Source organism: Oncorhynchus tshawytscha, linkage group LG22, assembly GCF_018296145.1.
Source record: "Oncorhynchus tshawytscha isolate Ot180627B linkage group LG22, Otsh_v2.0, whole genome shotgun sequence".
In the NCBI taxonomy this organism is placed as follows: Eukaryota; Metazoa; Chordata; class Actinopteri; order Salmoniformes; family Salmonidae; genus Oncorhynchus; species Oncorhynchus tshawytscha.
The window spans coordinates 41,824,270-41,836,769 of NC_056450.1; the positions used below are offsets into that span (position 1 = coordinate 41,824,270).

Sequence of the window (12,500 nt, forward strand, 5' to 3'; positions counted from 1 at the left end):
GAGACAGGTAGTTTATCAGACAGCTATCAGGGAGACACACAGAGAGACAGGTAGTTTATCAGACAGCTATCAGGGAGAGACAGGTAGTTTATCAGACAGCTATCAGGGAGAGACAGGTAGTTTATCAGACAGCTATCAGGGAGAGACACAGAGAGACAGGTAGTTTATCAGACAGCTATCAGGGAGAGACACAGAGAGACGGGTAGTTTATCAGACAGCTATCAGGGAGAGACACAGAGAGACAGGTAGTTTATCAGACAGCTATCGGGGAGAGACACAGAGAGACAGGTAGTTTATCAGACAGCTATCAGGGAGAGACACAGATAGAGACAGGTAGTTGTAGATCAGACAGCTATCAGGGAGAGACACAGAGAGACATGTAGTTTATCAGACAGCTATCAGGGAGAGACACAGAGAGACAGGCAGTTTATCAGACAGCTATCAGGGAGAGACACAGAGAGACAGGTAGTTTATCAGACAGCTATCAGGGAGAGACAGGTAGTTTATCAGACAGCTATCAGGGAGAGACACAGAGAGACAGGTAGTTTATCAGACAGCTATCAGGAGAGACACAGAGAGACGGGTAGTTTATCAGACAGCTATCAGGGAGAGACACAGAGAGACAGGTAGTTTATCAGACAGCTATCGGGGAGAGACACAGAGAGACAGGTAGTTTATCAGACAGCTATCAGGGAGAGACACAGATAGAGACAGGTAGTTGTAGATCAGACAGCTATCAGGGAGAGACAGAGAGACATGTAGTTTATCAGACAGCTATCAGGGAGAGACACAGAGAGACAGGCAGTTTATCAGACAGCTATCAGGGAGAGACACAGAGAGACAGGTAGTTTATCAGACAGCTATCAGGGAGACACACAGAGAGACAGGTAGTTTATCAGACAGCTATCGGGGAGAGACACAGAGAGACAGGTACTTTATCAGACAGCTATCAGGGAGAGACACAGAGAGACAGGTAGTTTATCAGACAGCTATCAGGGAGAGACACAGAGAGACAGGTAGTTTATCAGACAGCTATCAAGGAGAGACAGGTAGTTTATCAGACAGCTATCAGGGAGACACACAGAGAGACAGGTAGTTTATCAGACAGCTATCAGGGAGAGACAGGTAGTTTATCAGACAGCTATCAGGGAGAGACACAGAGAATCAGGTAGTTTATCAGACAGCTATCAGGGAGACACACAGAGAGACAGGTAGTTTATCAGACAGCTATCAGGGAGAGACACAGAGAGACAGGTAGTTTATCAGACAGCTATCAGGGAGAGACACAGAGAGACAGGTAGTTTATCAGACAGCTATCAGGGAGAGACACAGAGAGACAGGTAGTTTATCAGACAGCTATCAGGGAGAGACACAGAGAAACAGGTAGTTTATCAGACAGCTATCAGGGAGAGACACAGAGACAGGTAGTTTATCAGACAGCTATCAGGGAGACACACAGAGAGACAGGTAGTTTATCAGACAGCTATCAGGGAGAGACACAGAGACAGGTAGTTTATCAGACAGCTATCAGGGAGAGACACAGAGAGACAGGTAGTTTATCAGACAGCTATCAGGGAGAGACACAGAGAGACAGGTAGTTTATCAGACAGCTATCAGGGAGAGACACAGAGAGACAGGTAGTTTATCAGACAGCTATCAGGGAGAGACACAGAGAGACATGTAGTTTATCAGACAGCTATCAGGGAGAGACACAGAGAGACAGGTAGTTTATCAGACAGCTATCAGGGAGAGACACAGAGAGACAGGTAGTTTATCAGACAGCTATCAGGGAGAGACACAGAGAGACATGTAGTTTATCAGACAGCTATCAGGGAGAGACACAGAGAGACAGGTAGTTTATCAGACAGCTATCAGGGAGAGACACAGAGACAGGTAGTTTATCAGACAGCTATCAGGGAGAGACACAGAGAGACAGGTCGTTTATCAGACAGCTATCAGGGAGAGACACAGAGAGACAGGTAGTTTATCAGACAGCTATCAGGGAGAGACACAGAGAGACATGTAGTTTATCAGACAGCTATCAGGGAGAGACACAGAGAGACATGTAGTTTATCAGACAGCTATCAGGAGAGACACAGAGAGACAGGTAGTTTATCAGACAGCTATCAGGGAGAGACACAGAGAGACAGGTAGTTTATCAGACAGCTATCAGGGAGAGACACAGAGAGACAGGTAGTTTATCAGACAGCTATCAGGGAGAGACACAGAGAGACATGTAGTTTATCAGACAGCTATCAGGGAGAGACAGGTAGTTTATCAGACAGCTATCAGGGAGAGACACAGAGAGACATGTAGTTCATCAGACAGCTATCAGGGAGAGACAGGTAGTTTATCAGACAGCTATCAGGGAGAGACACAGAGAGACATGTAGTTTATCAGACAGCTATCAGGGAGAGACAGGTAGTTTATCAGACAGCTATCAGGGAGAGACACAGAGACAGGTAGTTTATCAGACAGCTATCAGGGAGACACAGAGAGACAGGTAGTTTATCAGACAGCTATCAGGGAGAGACACAGAGACAGGTAGTTTATCAGACAGCTATCAGGGAGAGACACAGAGAGACAGGTAGTTTATCAGACAGCTATCAGGAGAGACACAGAGAGACAGGTAGTTTATCAGACAGCTATCAGGGAGAGACACAGAGAGACAGGTAGTTTATCAGACAGCTATCAGGGAGAGACACAGAGAGACATGTAGTTTATCAGACAGCTATCAGGGAGAGACACAGAGAGACAGGTAGTTTATCAGACAGCTATCAGGAGAGACACAGGAGACATGTAGTTTATCAGACAGCTATCAGGGAGAGACACAGAGAGACAGGTAGTTTATCAGACAGCTATCAGGGAGAGACACAGAGAGACAGGTAGTTTATCAGACAGCTATCAGGAGAGACACAGAGACAGGTAGTTTATCAGACAGCTATCAGGGAGAGACACAGAGAGACAGGTAGTTTATCAGACAGCTATCAGGGAGAGACACAGAGAGACAGGTAGTTTATCAGACAGCTATCAGGGAGAGACACAGAGAGACATGTAGTTTATCAGACAGCTATCAGGGAGAGACACAGAGAGACATGTAGTTTATCAGACAGCTATCAGGGAGAGACACAGAGAGACAGGTAGTTTATCAGACAGCTATCAGGAGAGACACAGAGAGACAGGTAGTTTATCAGACAGCTATCAGGGAGAGACACAGAGAGACAGGTAGTTTATCAGACAGCTATCAGGGAGAGACACAGAGAGACATGTAGTTTATCAGACAGCTATCAGGGAGAGACAGGTAGTTTATCAGACAGCTATCAGGGAGAGACACAGAGAGACATGTAGTTCATCAGACAGCTATCAGGAGAGACAGGTAGTTTATCAGACAGCTATCAGGGAGAGACACAGAGAGACATGTAGTTTATCAGACAGCTATCAGGGAGAGACAGGTAGTTTATCAGACAGCTATCAGGGAGAGACACAGAGAGACATGTAGTTTATCAGACAGCTATCAGGGAGAGACAGGTAGTTTATCAGACAGCTATCAGGGAGAGACACAGAGAGACATGTAGTTTATCAGACAGCTATCAGGGAGAGACAGGTAGTTTATCAGACAGCTATCAGGGAGAGACACAGAGAGACATGTAGTTTATCAGACAGCTATCAGGGAGAGACATGTAGTTTATCAGACAGCTATCAGGGAGAGACACAGAGAGACATGTAGTTTATCAGACAGCTATCAGGGAGAGACAGGTAGTTTATCAGACAGCTATCAGGGAGAGACACAGAGAGACATGTAGTTTATCAGACAGCTATCAGGTAGAGACACAGAGAGACATGTAGTTTATCAGACAGCTATCAGGAGAGACACAGAGAGACGGGTAGTTTATCAGACAGCTATCAGGGAGAGACACAGAGAGACAGGTAGTTTATCAGACAGCTATCAGGGAGAGACACAGAGACAGGTAGTTTATCAGACAGCTATCAGGGAGAGACACAGAGAGACAGGTAGTTTATCAGACAGCTATCAGGGAGAGACACAGAGAGACAGGTAGTTTATCAGACAGCTATCAGGGAGAGACACAGAGAGACATGTAGTTTATCAGACAGCTATCAGGGAGAGACACAGAGAGACATGTAGTTTATCAGACAGCTATCAGGAGAGACACAGAGAGACAGGTAGTTTATCAGACAGCTATCAGGGAGAGACACAGAGAGACAGGTAGTTTATCAGACAGCTATCAGGGAGAGACACAGAGAGACAGGTAGTTTATCAGACAGCTATCAGGGAGAGACACAGAGAGACATGTAGTTTATCAGACAGCTATCAGGGAGAGACAGGTAGTTTATCAGACAGCTATCAGGGAGAGACACAGAGAGACATGTAGTTCATCAGACAGCTATCAGGGAGAGACAGGTAGTTTATCAGACAGCTATCAGGGAGAGACACAGAGAGACATGTAGTTTATCAGACAGCTATCAGGGAGAGACAGGTAGTTTATCAGACAGCTATCAGGGAGAGACACAGAGAGACATGTAGTTTATCAGACAGCTATCAGGGAGAGACAGGTAGTTTATCAGACAGCTATCAGGGAGAGACACAGAGAGACATGTAGTTTATCAGACAGCTATCAGGGAGAGACAGGTAGTTTATCAGACAGCTATCAGGTAGAGACACAGAGAGACATGTAGTTTATCAGACAGCTATCAGGGAGAGACACAGAGAGACGGGTAGTTTATCAGACAGCTATCAGGGAGAGACAGGTAGTTTATCAGACAGCTATCAGGGAGAGACACAGAGAGACATGTAGTTTATCAGACAGCTATCAGGGAGAGAGAGGTAGTTTATCAGACAGCTATCAGGGAGAGACAGGTAGTTTATCAGACAGCTCTCAGGGAGAGACACAGAGAGACATGTAGTTTATCAGACAGCTATCAGGGAGAGACAGGTAGTTTATCAGACAGCTATCAGGTAGAGACACAGAGAGACATGTAGTTTATCAGACAGCTATCAGGGAGAGACAGGTAGTTTATCAGACAGCTATCAGGGAGAGACACAGAGAGACATGTAGTTTATCAGACAGCTATCAGGGAGAGACAGGTAGTTTATCAGACAGCTATCAGGGAGAGACAGGTAGTTTATCAGACAGCTCTCAGGGAGAGACACAGAGAGACATGTAGTTTATCAGACAGCTATCAGGGAGAGACAGGTAGTTTATCAGACAGCTATCAGGGAGAGACACAGAGAGACATGTAGTTTATCAGACAGCTATCAGGGAGAGACAGGTAGTTTATCAGACAGCTATCAGGGAGAGACACAGAGAGACATGTAGTTTATCAGACAGCTATCAGGGAGAGACAGGTAGTTTATCAGACAGCTCTCAGGGAGAGACACAGAGAGACATGTAGTTTATCAGACAGCTATCAGGGAGAGACAGGTAGTTTATCAGACAGCTATCAGGGAGAGACACAGAGAGACATGTAGTTTATCAGACAGCTATCAGGGAGAGACAGGTAGTTTATCAGACAGCTATCAGGGAGAGACACAGAGAGACATGTAGTTTATCAGACAGCTATCAGGGAGAGACAGGTAGTTTATCAGACAGCTATCAGGGAGAGACACAGAGAGACATGTAGTTTATCAGACAGCTATCAGGGAGAGACAGGTAGTTTATCAGACAGCTATCAGGGAGAGACACAGAGAGACATGTAGTTTATCAGACAGCTATCAGGGAGAGACAGGTAGTTTATCAGACAGCTATCAGGGAGAGACACAGAGAGACATGTAGTTTATCAGACAGCTATCAGGGAGAGACAGGTAGTTTATCAGACAGCTATCAGGGAGAGACACAGAGAGACATGTAGTTTATCAGACAGCTATCAGGGAGAGACAGGTAGTTTATCAGACAGCTATCAGGGAGAGACACAGAGAGACATGTAGTTTATCAGACAGCTATCAGGGAGAGACACAGAGAGACATGTAGTTTATCAGACAGCTATCAGGGAGAGACATGTAGTTTATCAGACAGTTATCAGGGAGAGACAGGTAGTTTATCAGACAGCTATCAGGGAGAGACACAGAGAGACAGGTAGTTTATCAGACAGTTATCAGGGAGAGACAGGTAGTTTATCAGACAGCTATCAGGGAGAGACAGGTAGTTTATCAGACAGCTATCAGAGAGACAGGTAGTTTATCAGACAGCTATCAGGGAGAGACACAGAGAGACATGTAGTTTATCAGACAGCTATCAGGGAGAGACACAGAGAGACATGTAGTTTATCAGACAGCTATCAGGGAGAGACAGGTAGTTTATCAGACAGCTATCAGGGAGAGACAGGTAGTTTATCAGACAGCTATCAGGGAGAGACACAGAGAGACATGTAGTTTATCAGACAGCTATCAGGGAGAGACAGGTAGTTTATCAGACAGCTATCAGGGAGAGACACAGAGAGACATGTAGTTTATCAGACAGCTATCAGGAGAGACACAGAGAGACATGTAGTTTATCAGACAGCTATCAGGGAGAGACACAGAGAGACATGTAGTTTATCAGACAGCTATCAGGGAGAGACAGGTAGTTTATCAGACAGCTATCAGGAGAGACACAGAGAGACATGTAGTTTATCAGACAGCTATCAGGGAGAGACACAGAGAGACATGTAGTTTATCAGACAGCTATCAGGGAGAGACATGTAGTTTATCAGACAGTTATCAGGGAGAGACAGGTAGTTTATCAGACAGCTATCAGGGAGAGACACAGAGAGACAGGTAGTTTATCAGACAGTTATCAGGGAGAGACAGGTAGTTTATCAGACAGCTATCAGGGAGAGACAGGTAGTTTATCAGACAGCTATCAGGGAGAGACAGGTAGTTTATCAGACAGCTATCAGGGAGAGACACAGAGAGACATGTAGTTTATCAGACAGCTATCAGGGAGAGACACAGAGAGACATGTAGTTTATCAGACAGCTATCAGGGAGAGACAGGTAGTTTATCAGACAGCTATCAGGGAGAGACAGGTAGTTTATCAGACAGCTATCAGGGAGAGACACAGAGAGACATGTAGTTTATCAGACAGCTATCAGGGAGAGACAGGTAGTTTATCAGACAGCTATCAGGGAGAGACACAGAGAGACATGTAGTTTATCAGACAGCTATCAGGGAGAGACACAGAGAGACATGTAGTTTATCAGACAGCTATCAGGGAGAGACAGGTAGTTTATCAGACAGCTATCAGGGAGAGACACAGAGAGACATGTAGTTTATCAGACATCTATCAGGTAGAGACACAGAGAGACATGTAGTTTATCAGACAGCTATCAGGGAGAGACACAGAGAGACGGGTAGTTTATCAGACAGCTATCAGGGAGAGACAGGTAGTTTATCAGACAGCTATCAGGGAGAGACACAGAGAGACATGTAGTTTATCAGACAGCTATCAGGGAGAGACAGGTAGTTTATCAGACAGCTATCAGGGAGAGACAGGTAGTTTATCAGACAGCTCTCAGGGAGAGACACAGAGAGACATGTAGTTTATCAGACAGCTATCAGGGAGAGACAGGTAGTTTATCAGACAGCTATCAGGAGAGACACAGAGAGACATGTAGTTTATCAGACAGCTATCAGGGAGAGACAGGTAGTTTATCAGACAGCTATCAGGGAGAGACACAGAGAGACATGTAGTTTATCAGACAGCTATCAGGGAGAGACAGGTAGTTTATCAGACAGCTATCAGGGAGAGACACAGAGAGACATGTAGTTTATCAGACAGCTATCAGGGAGAGACAGGTAGTTTATCAGACAGCTATCAGGGAGAGACACAGAGAGACATGTAGTTTATCAGACAGCTATCAGGGAGAGACAGGTAGTTTATCAGACAGCTATCAGGGAGAGACACAGAGAGACATGTAGTTTATCAGACAGCTATCAGGGAGAGACACAGAGAGACATGTAGTTTATCAGACAGCTATCAGGGAGAGACATGTAGTTTATCAGACAGTTATCAGGGAGAGACAGGTAGTTTATCAGACAGCTATCAGGGAGAGACACAGAGAGACAGGTAGTTTATCAGACAGCTATCAGGGAGAGACACAGAGAGACAGGTAGTTTATCAGACAGCTATCAGGGAGAGACACAGAGACAGGTAGTTTATCAGACAGCTATCAGGGAGAGACAGGTAGTTTATCAGACAGCTATCAGGGAGAGACACAGAGAGACATGTAGTTTATCAGACAGCTATCAGGGAGAGACACAGAGAGACAGGTAGTTTATCAGACAGCTATCAGGGAGAGACACAGAGAGACAGGTAGTTTATCAGACAGCTATCAGGGAGAGACACAGAGACAGGTAGTTTATCAGACAGCTATCAGGGAGAGACACAGAGAGACAGGTAGTTTATCAGACAGCTATCAGGGAGAGACACAGAGAGACAGGTAGTTTATCAGACAGCTATCAGGGAGAGACACAGAGAGACATGTAGTTTATCAGACAGCTATCAGGGAGAGACACAGAGAGACATGTAGTTTATCAGACAGCTATCAGGGAGAGACACAGAGAGACAGGTAGTTTATCAGACAGCTATCAGGGAGAGACACAGAGAGACAGGTAGTTTATCAGACAGCTATCAGGGAGAGACACAGAGAGACAGGTAGTTTATCAGACAGCTATCAGGGAGAGACACAGAGAGACATGTAGTTTATCAGACAGCTATCAGGGAGAGACAGGTAGTTTATCAGACAGCTATCAGGGAGAGACACAGAGAGACATGTAGTTCATCAGACAGCTATCAGGGAGAGACAGGTAGTTTATCAGACAGCTATCAGGGAGAGACACAGAGAGACATGTAGTTTATCAGACAGCTATCAGGGAGAGACAGGTAGTTTATCAGACAGCTATCAGGGAGAGACACAGAGAGACATGTAGTTTATCAGACAGCTATCAGGGAGAGACAGGTAGTTTATCAGACAGCTATCAGGGAGAGACACAGAGAGACATGTAGTTTATCAGACAGCTATCAGGGAGAGACAGGTAGTTTATCAGACAGCTATCAGGTAGAGACACAGAGAGACATGTAGTTTATCAGACAGCTATCAGGGAGAGACACAGAGAGACGGGTAGTTTATCAGACAGCTATCAGGGAGAGACAGGTAGTTTATCAGACAGCTATCAGGGAGAGACACAGAGAGACATGTAGTTTATCAGACAGCTATCAGGGAGAGAGAGGTAGTTTATCAGACAGCTATCAGGGAGAGACAGGTAGTTTATCAGACAGCTCTCAGGGAGAGACACAGAGAGACATGTAGTTTATCAGACAGCTATCAGGGAGAGACAGGTAGTTTATCAGACAGCTATCAGGTAGAGACAGAGAGACATGTAGTTTATCAGACAGCTATCAGGGAGAGACAGGTAGTTTATCAGACAGCTATCAGGGAGAGACAGGTAGTTTATCAGACAGCTCTCAGGGAGAGACACAGAGAGACATGTAGTTTATCAGACAGCTATCAGGGAGAGACAGGTAGTTTATCAGACAGCTATCAGGGAGAGACAGGTAGTTTATCAGACAGCTCTCAGGGAGAGACACAGAGAGACATGTAGTTTATCAGACAGCTATCAGGGAGAGACAGGTAGTTTATCAGACAGCTATCAGGGAGAGACACAGAGAGACATGTAGTTTATCAGACAGCTATCAGGGAGAGACAGGTAGTTTATCAGACAGCTATCAGGGAGAGACACAGAGAGACATGTAGTTTATCAGACAGCTATCAGGGAGAGACAGGTAGTTTATCAGACAGCTATCAGGGAGAGACACAGAGAGACATGTAGTTTATCAGACAGCTATCAGGGAGAGACAGGTAGTTTATCAGACAGCTATCAGGGAGAGACACAGAGAGACATGTAGTTTATCAGACAGCTATCAGGGAGAGACAGGTAGTTTATCAGACAGCTATCAGGGAGAGACACAGAGAGACATGTAGTTTATCAGACAGCTATCAGGGAGAGACAGGTAGTTTATCAGACAGCTATCAGGGAGAGACACAGAGAGACATGTAGTTTATCAGACAGCTATCAGGGAGAGACAGGTAGTTTATCAGACAGCTATCAGGGAGAGACACAGAGAGACATGTAGTTTATCAGACAGCTATCAGGGAGAGACAGGTAGTTTATCAGACAGCTATCAGGGAGAGAGAGACACAGAGAGACATGTAGTTTATCAGACAGCTATCAGGGAGAGACACAGAGAGACATGTAGTTTATCAGACAGCTATCAGGGAGAGACATGTAGTTTATCAGACAGTTATCAGGGAGAGACAGGTAGTTTATCAGACAGCTATCAGGGAGAGACACAGAGAGACAGGTAGTTTATCAGACAGTTATCAGGGAGAGACAGGTAGTTTATCAGACAGCTATCAGGGAGAGACAGGTAGTTTATCAGACAGCTATCAGGGAGAGACAGGTAGTTTATCAGACAGCTATCAGGGAGAGACACAGAGAGACATGTAGTTTATCAGACAGCTATCAGGGAGAGACACAGAGAGACATGTAGTTTATCAGACAGCTATCAGGGAGAGACAGGTAGTTTATCAGACAGCTATCAGGGAGAGACAGGTAGTTTATCAGACAGCTATCAGGGAGAGACACAGAGAGACATGTAGTTTATCAGACAGCTATCAGGGAGAGACAGGTAGTTTATCAGACAGCTATCAGGGAGAGACACAGAGAGACATGTAGTTTATCAGACAGCTATCAGGGAGAGACACAGAGAGACATGTAGTTTATCAGACAGCTATCAGGGAGAGACACAGAGAGACATGTAGTTTATCAGACAGCTATCAGGGAGAGACAGGTAGTTTATCAGACAGCTATCAGGGAGAGACACAGAGAGACATGTAGTTTATCAGACAGCTATCAGGGAGAGACACAGAGAGACATGTAGTTTATCAGACAGCTATCAGGGAGAGACATGTAGTTTATCAGACAGTTATCAGGGAGAGACAGGTAGTTTATCAGACAGCTATCAGGGAGAGACACAGAGAGACAGGTAGTTTATCAGACAGTTATCAGGGAGAGACAGGTAGTTTATCAGACAGCTATCAGGGAGAGACAGGTAGTTTATCAGACAGCTATCAGGGAGAGACAGGTAGTTTATCAGACAGCTATCAGGGAGAGACACAGAGAGACATGTAGTTTATCAGACAGCTATCAGGGAGAGACACAGAGAGACATGTAGTTTATCAGACAGCTATCAGGGAGAGACAGGTAGTTTATCAGACAGCTATCAGGGAGAGACAGGTAGTTTATCAGACAGCTATCAGGGAGAGACACAGAGAGACATGTAGTTTATCAGACAGCTATCAGGGAGAGACAGGTAGTTTATCAGACAGCTATCAGGGAGAGACACAGAGAGACATGTAGTTTATCAGACAGCTATCAGGGAGAGACACAGAGAGACATGTAGTTTATCAGACAGCTATCAGGGAGAGACAGGTAGTTTATCAGACAGCTATCAGGGAGAGACACAGAGAGACATGTAGTTTATCAGACATCTATCAGGTAGAGACACAGAGAGACATGTAGTTTATCAGACAGCTATCAGGGAGAGACACAGAGAGACATGTAGTTTATCAGACAGCTATCAGGGAGAGACAGGTAGTTTATCAGACAGCTATCAGGAGAGACACAGAGAGACATGTAGTTTATCAGACAGCTATCAGGGAGAGACAGGTAGTTTATCAGACAGCTATCAGGGAGAGACACAGAGAGACATGTAGTTTATCAGACAGCTATCAGGGAGAGACAGGTAGTTTATCAGACAGCTATCAGGGAGAGACACAGATAGACATGTAGTTTATCAGACAGCTATCAGGGAGAGACAGGTAGTTTATCAGACAGCTATCAGGGAGAGAGAGACACAGAGAGACATGTAGTTTATCAGACAGCTATCAGGAGAGACACAGAGAGACATGTAGTTTATCAGACAGCTATCAGGGAGAGACATGTAGTTTATCAGACAGTTATCAGGGAGAGACAGGTAGTTTATCAGACAGCTATCAGGGAGAGACACAGAGAGACAGGTAGTTTATCAGACAGTTATCAGGGAGAGACAGGTAGTTTATCAGACAGCTATCAGGGAGAGACAGGTAGTTTATCAGACAGCTATCAGGGAGAGACAGGTAGTTTATCAGACAGCTATCAGGGAGAGACACAGAGAGACATGTAGTTTATCAGACAGCTATCAGGGAGAGACACAGAGAGACATGTAGTTTATCAGACAGCTATCAGGGAGAGACAGGTAGTTTATCAGACAGCTATCAGGGAGAGACAGGTAGTTTATCAGACAGCTATCAGGGAGAGACACAGAGAGACATGTAGTTTATCAGACAGCTATCAGGGAGAGACAGGTAGTTTATCAGACAGCTATCAGGGAGAGACACAGAGAGACATGTAGTTTATCAGACAGCTATCAGGGAGAGACACAGAGAGACATGTAGTTTATCAG

At 45.1% G+C, this 12,500-nt stretch overlaps 1 protein-coding gene across 1 annotated transcript in view; it reads right to left on the reverse strand.

The window, feature by feature from the left end:
* lama5 (laminin, alpha 5) overlaps window positions 1-12,500 on the reverse strand; it is a gene marked incomplete at its 5' end in the record, with an annotated part of 282,983 nt that overhangs the window by 106,674 nt on the left and 163,809 nt on the right. The gene's annotated exons all lie outside the window — the stretch shown is intronic.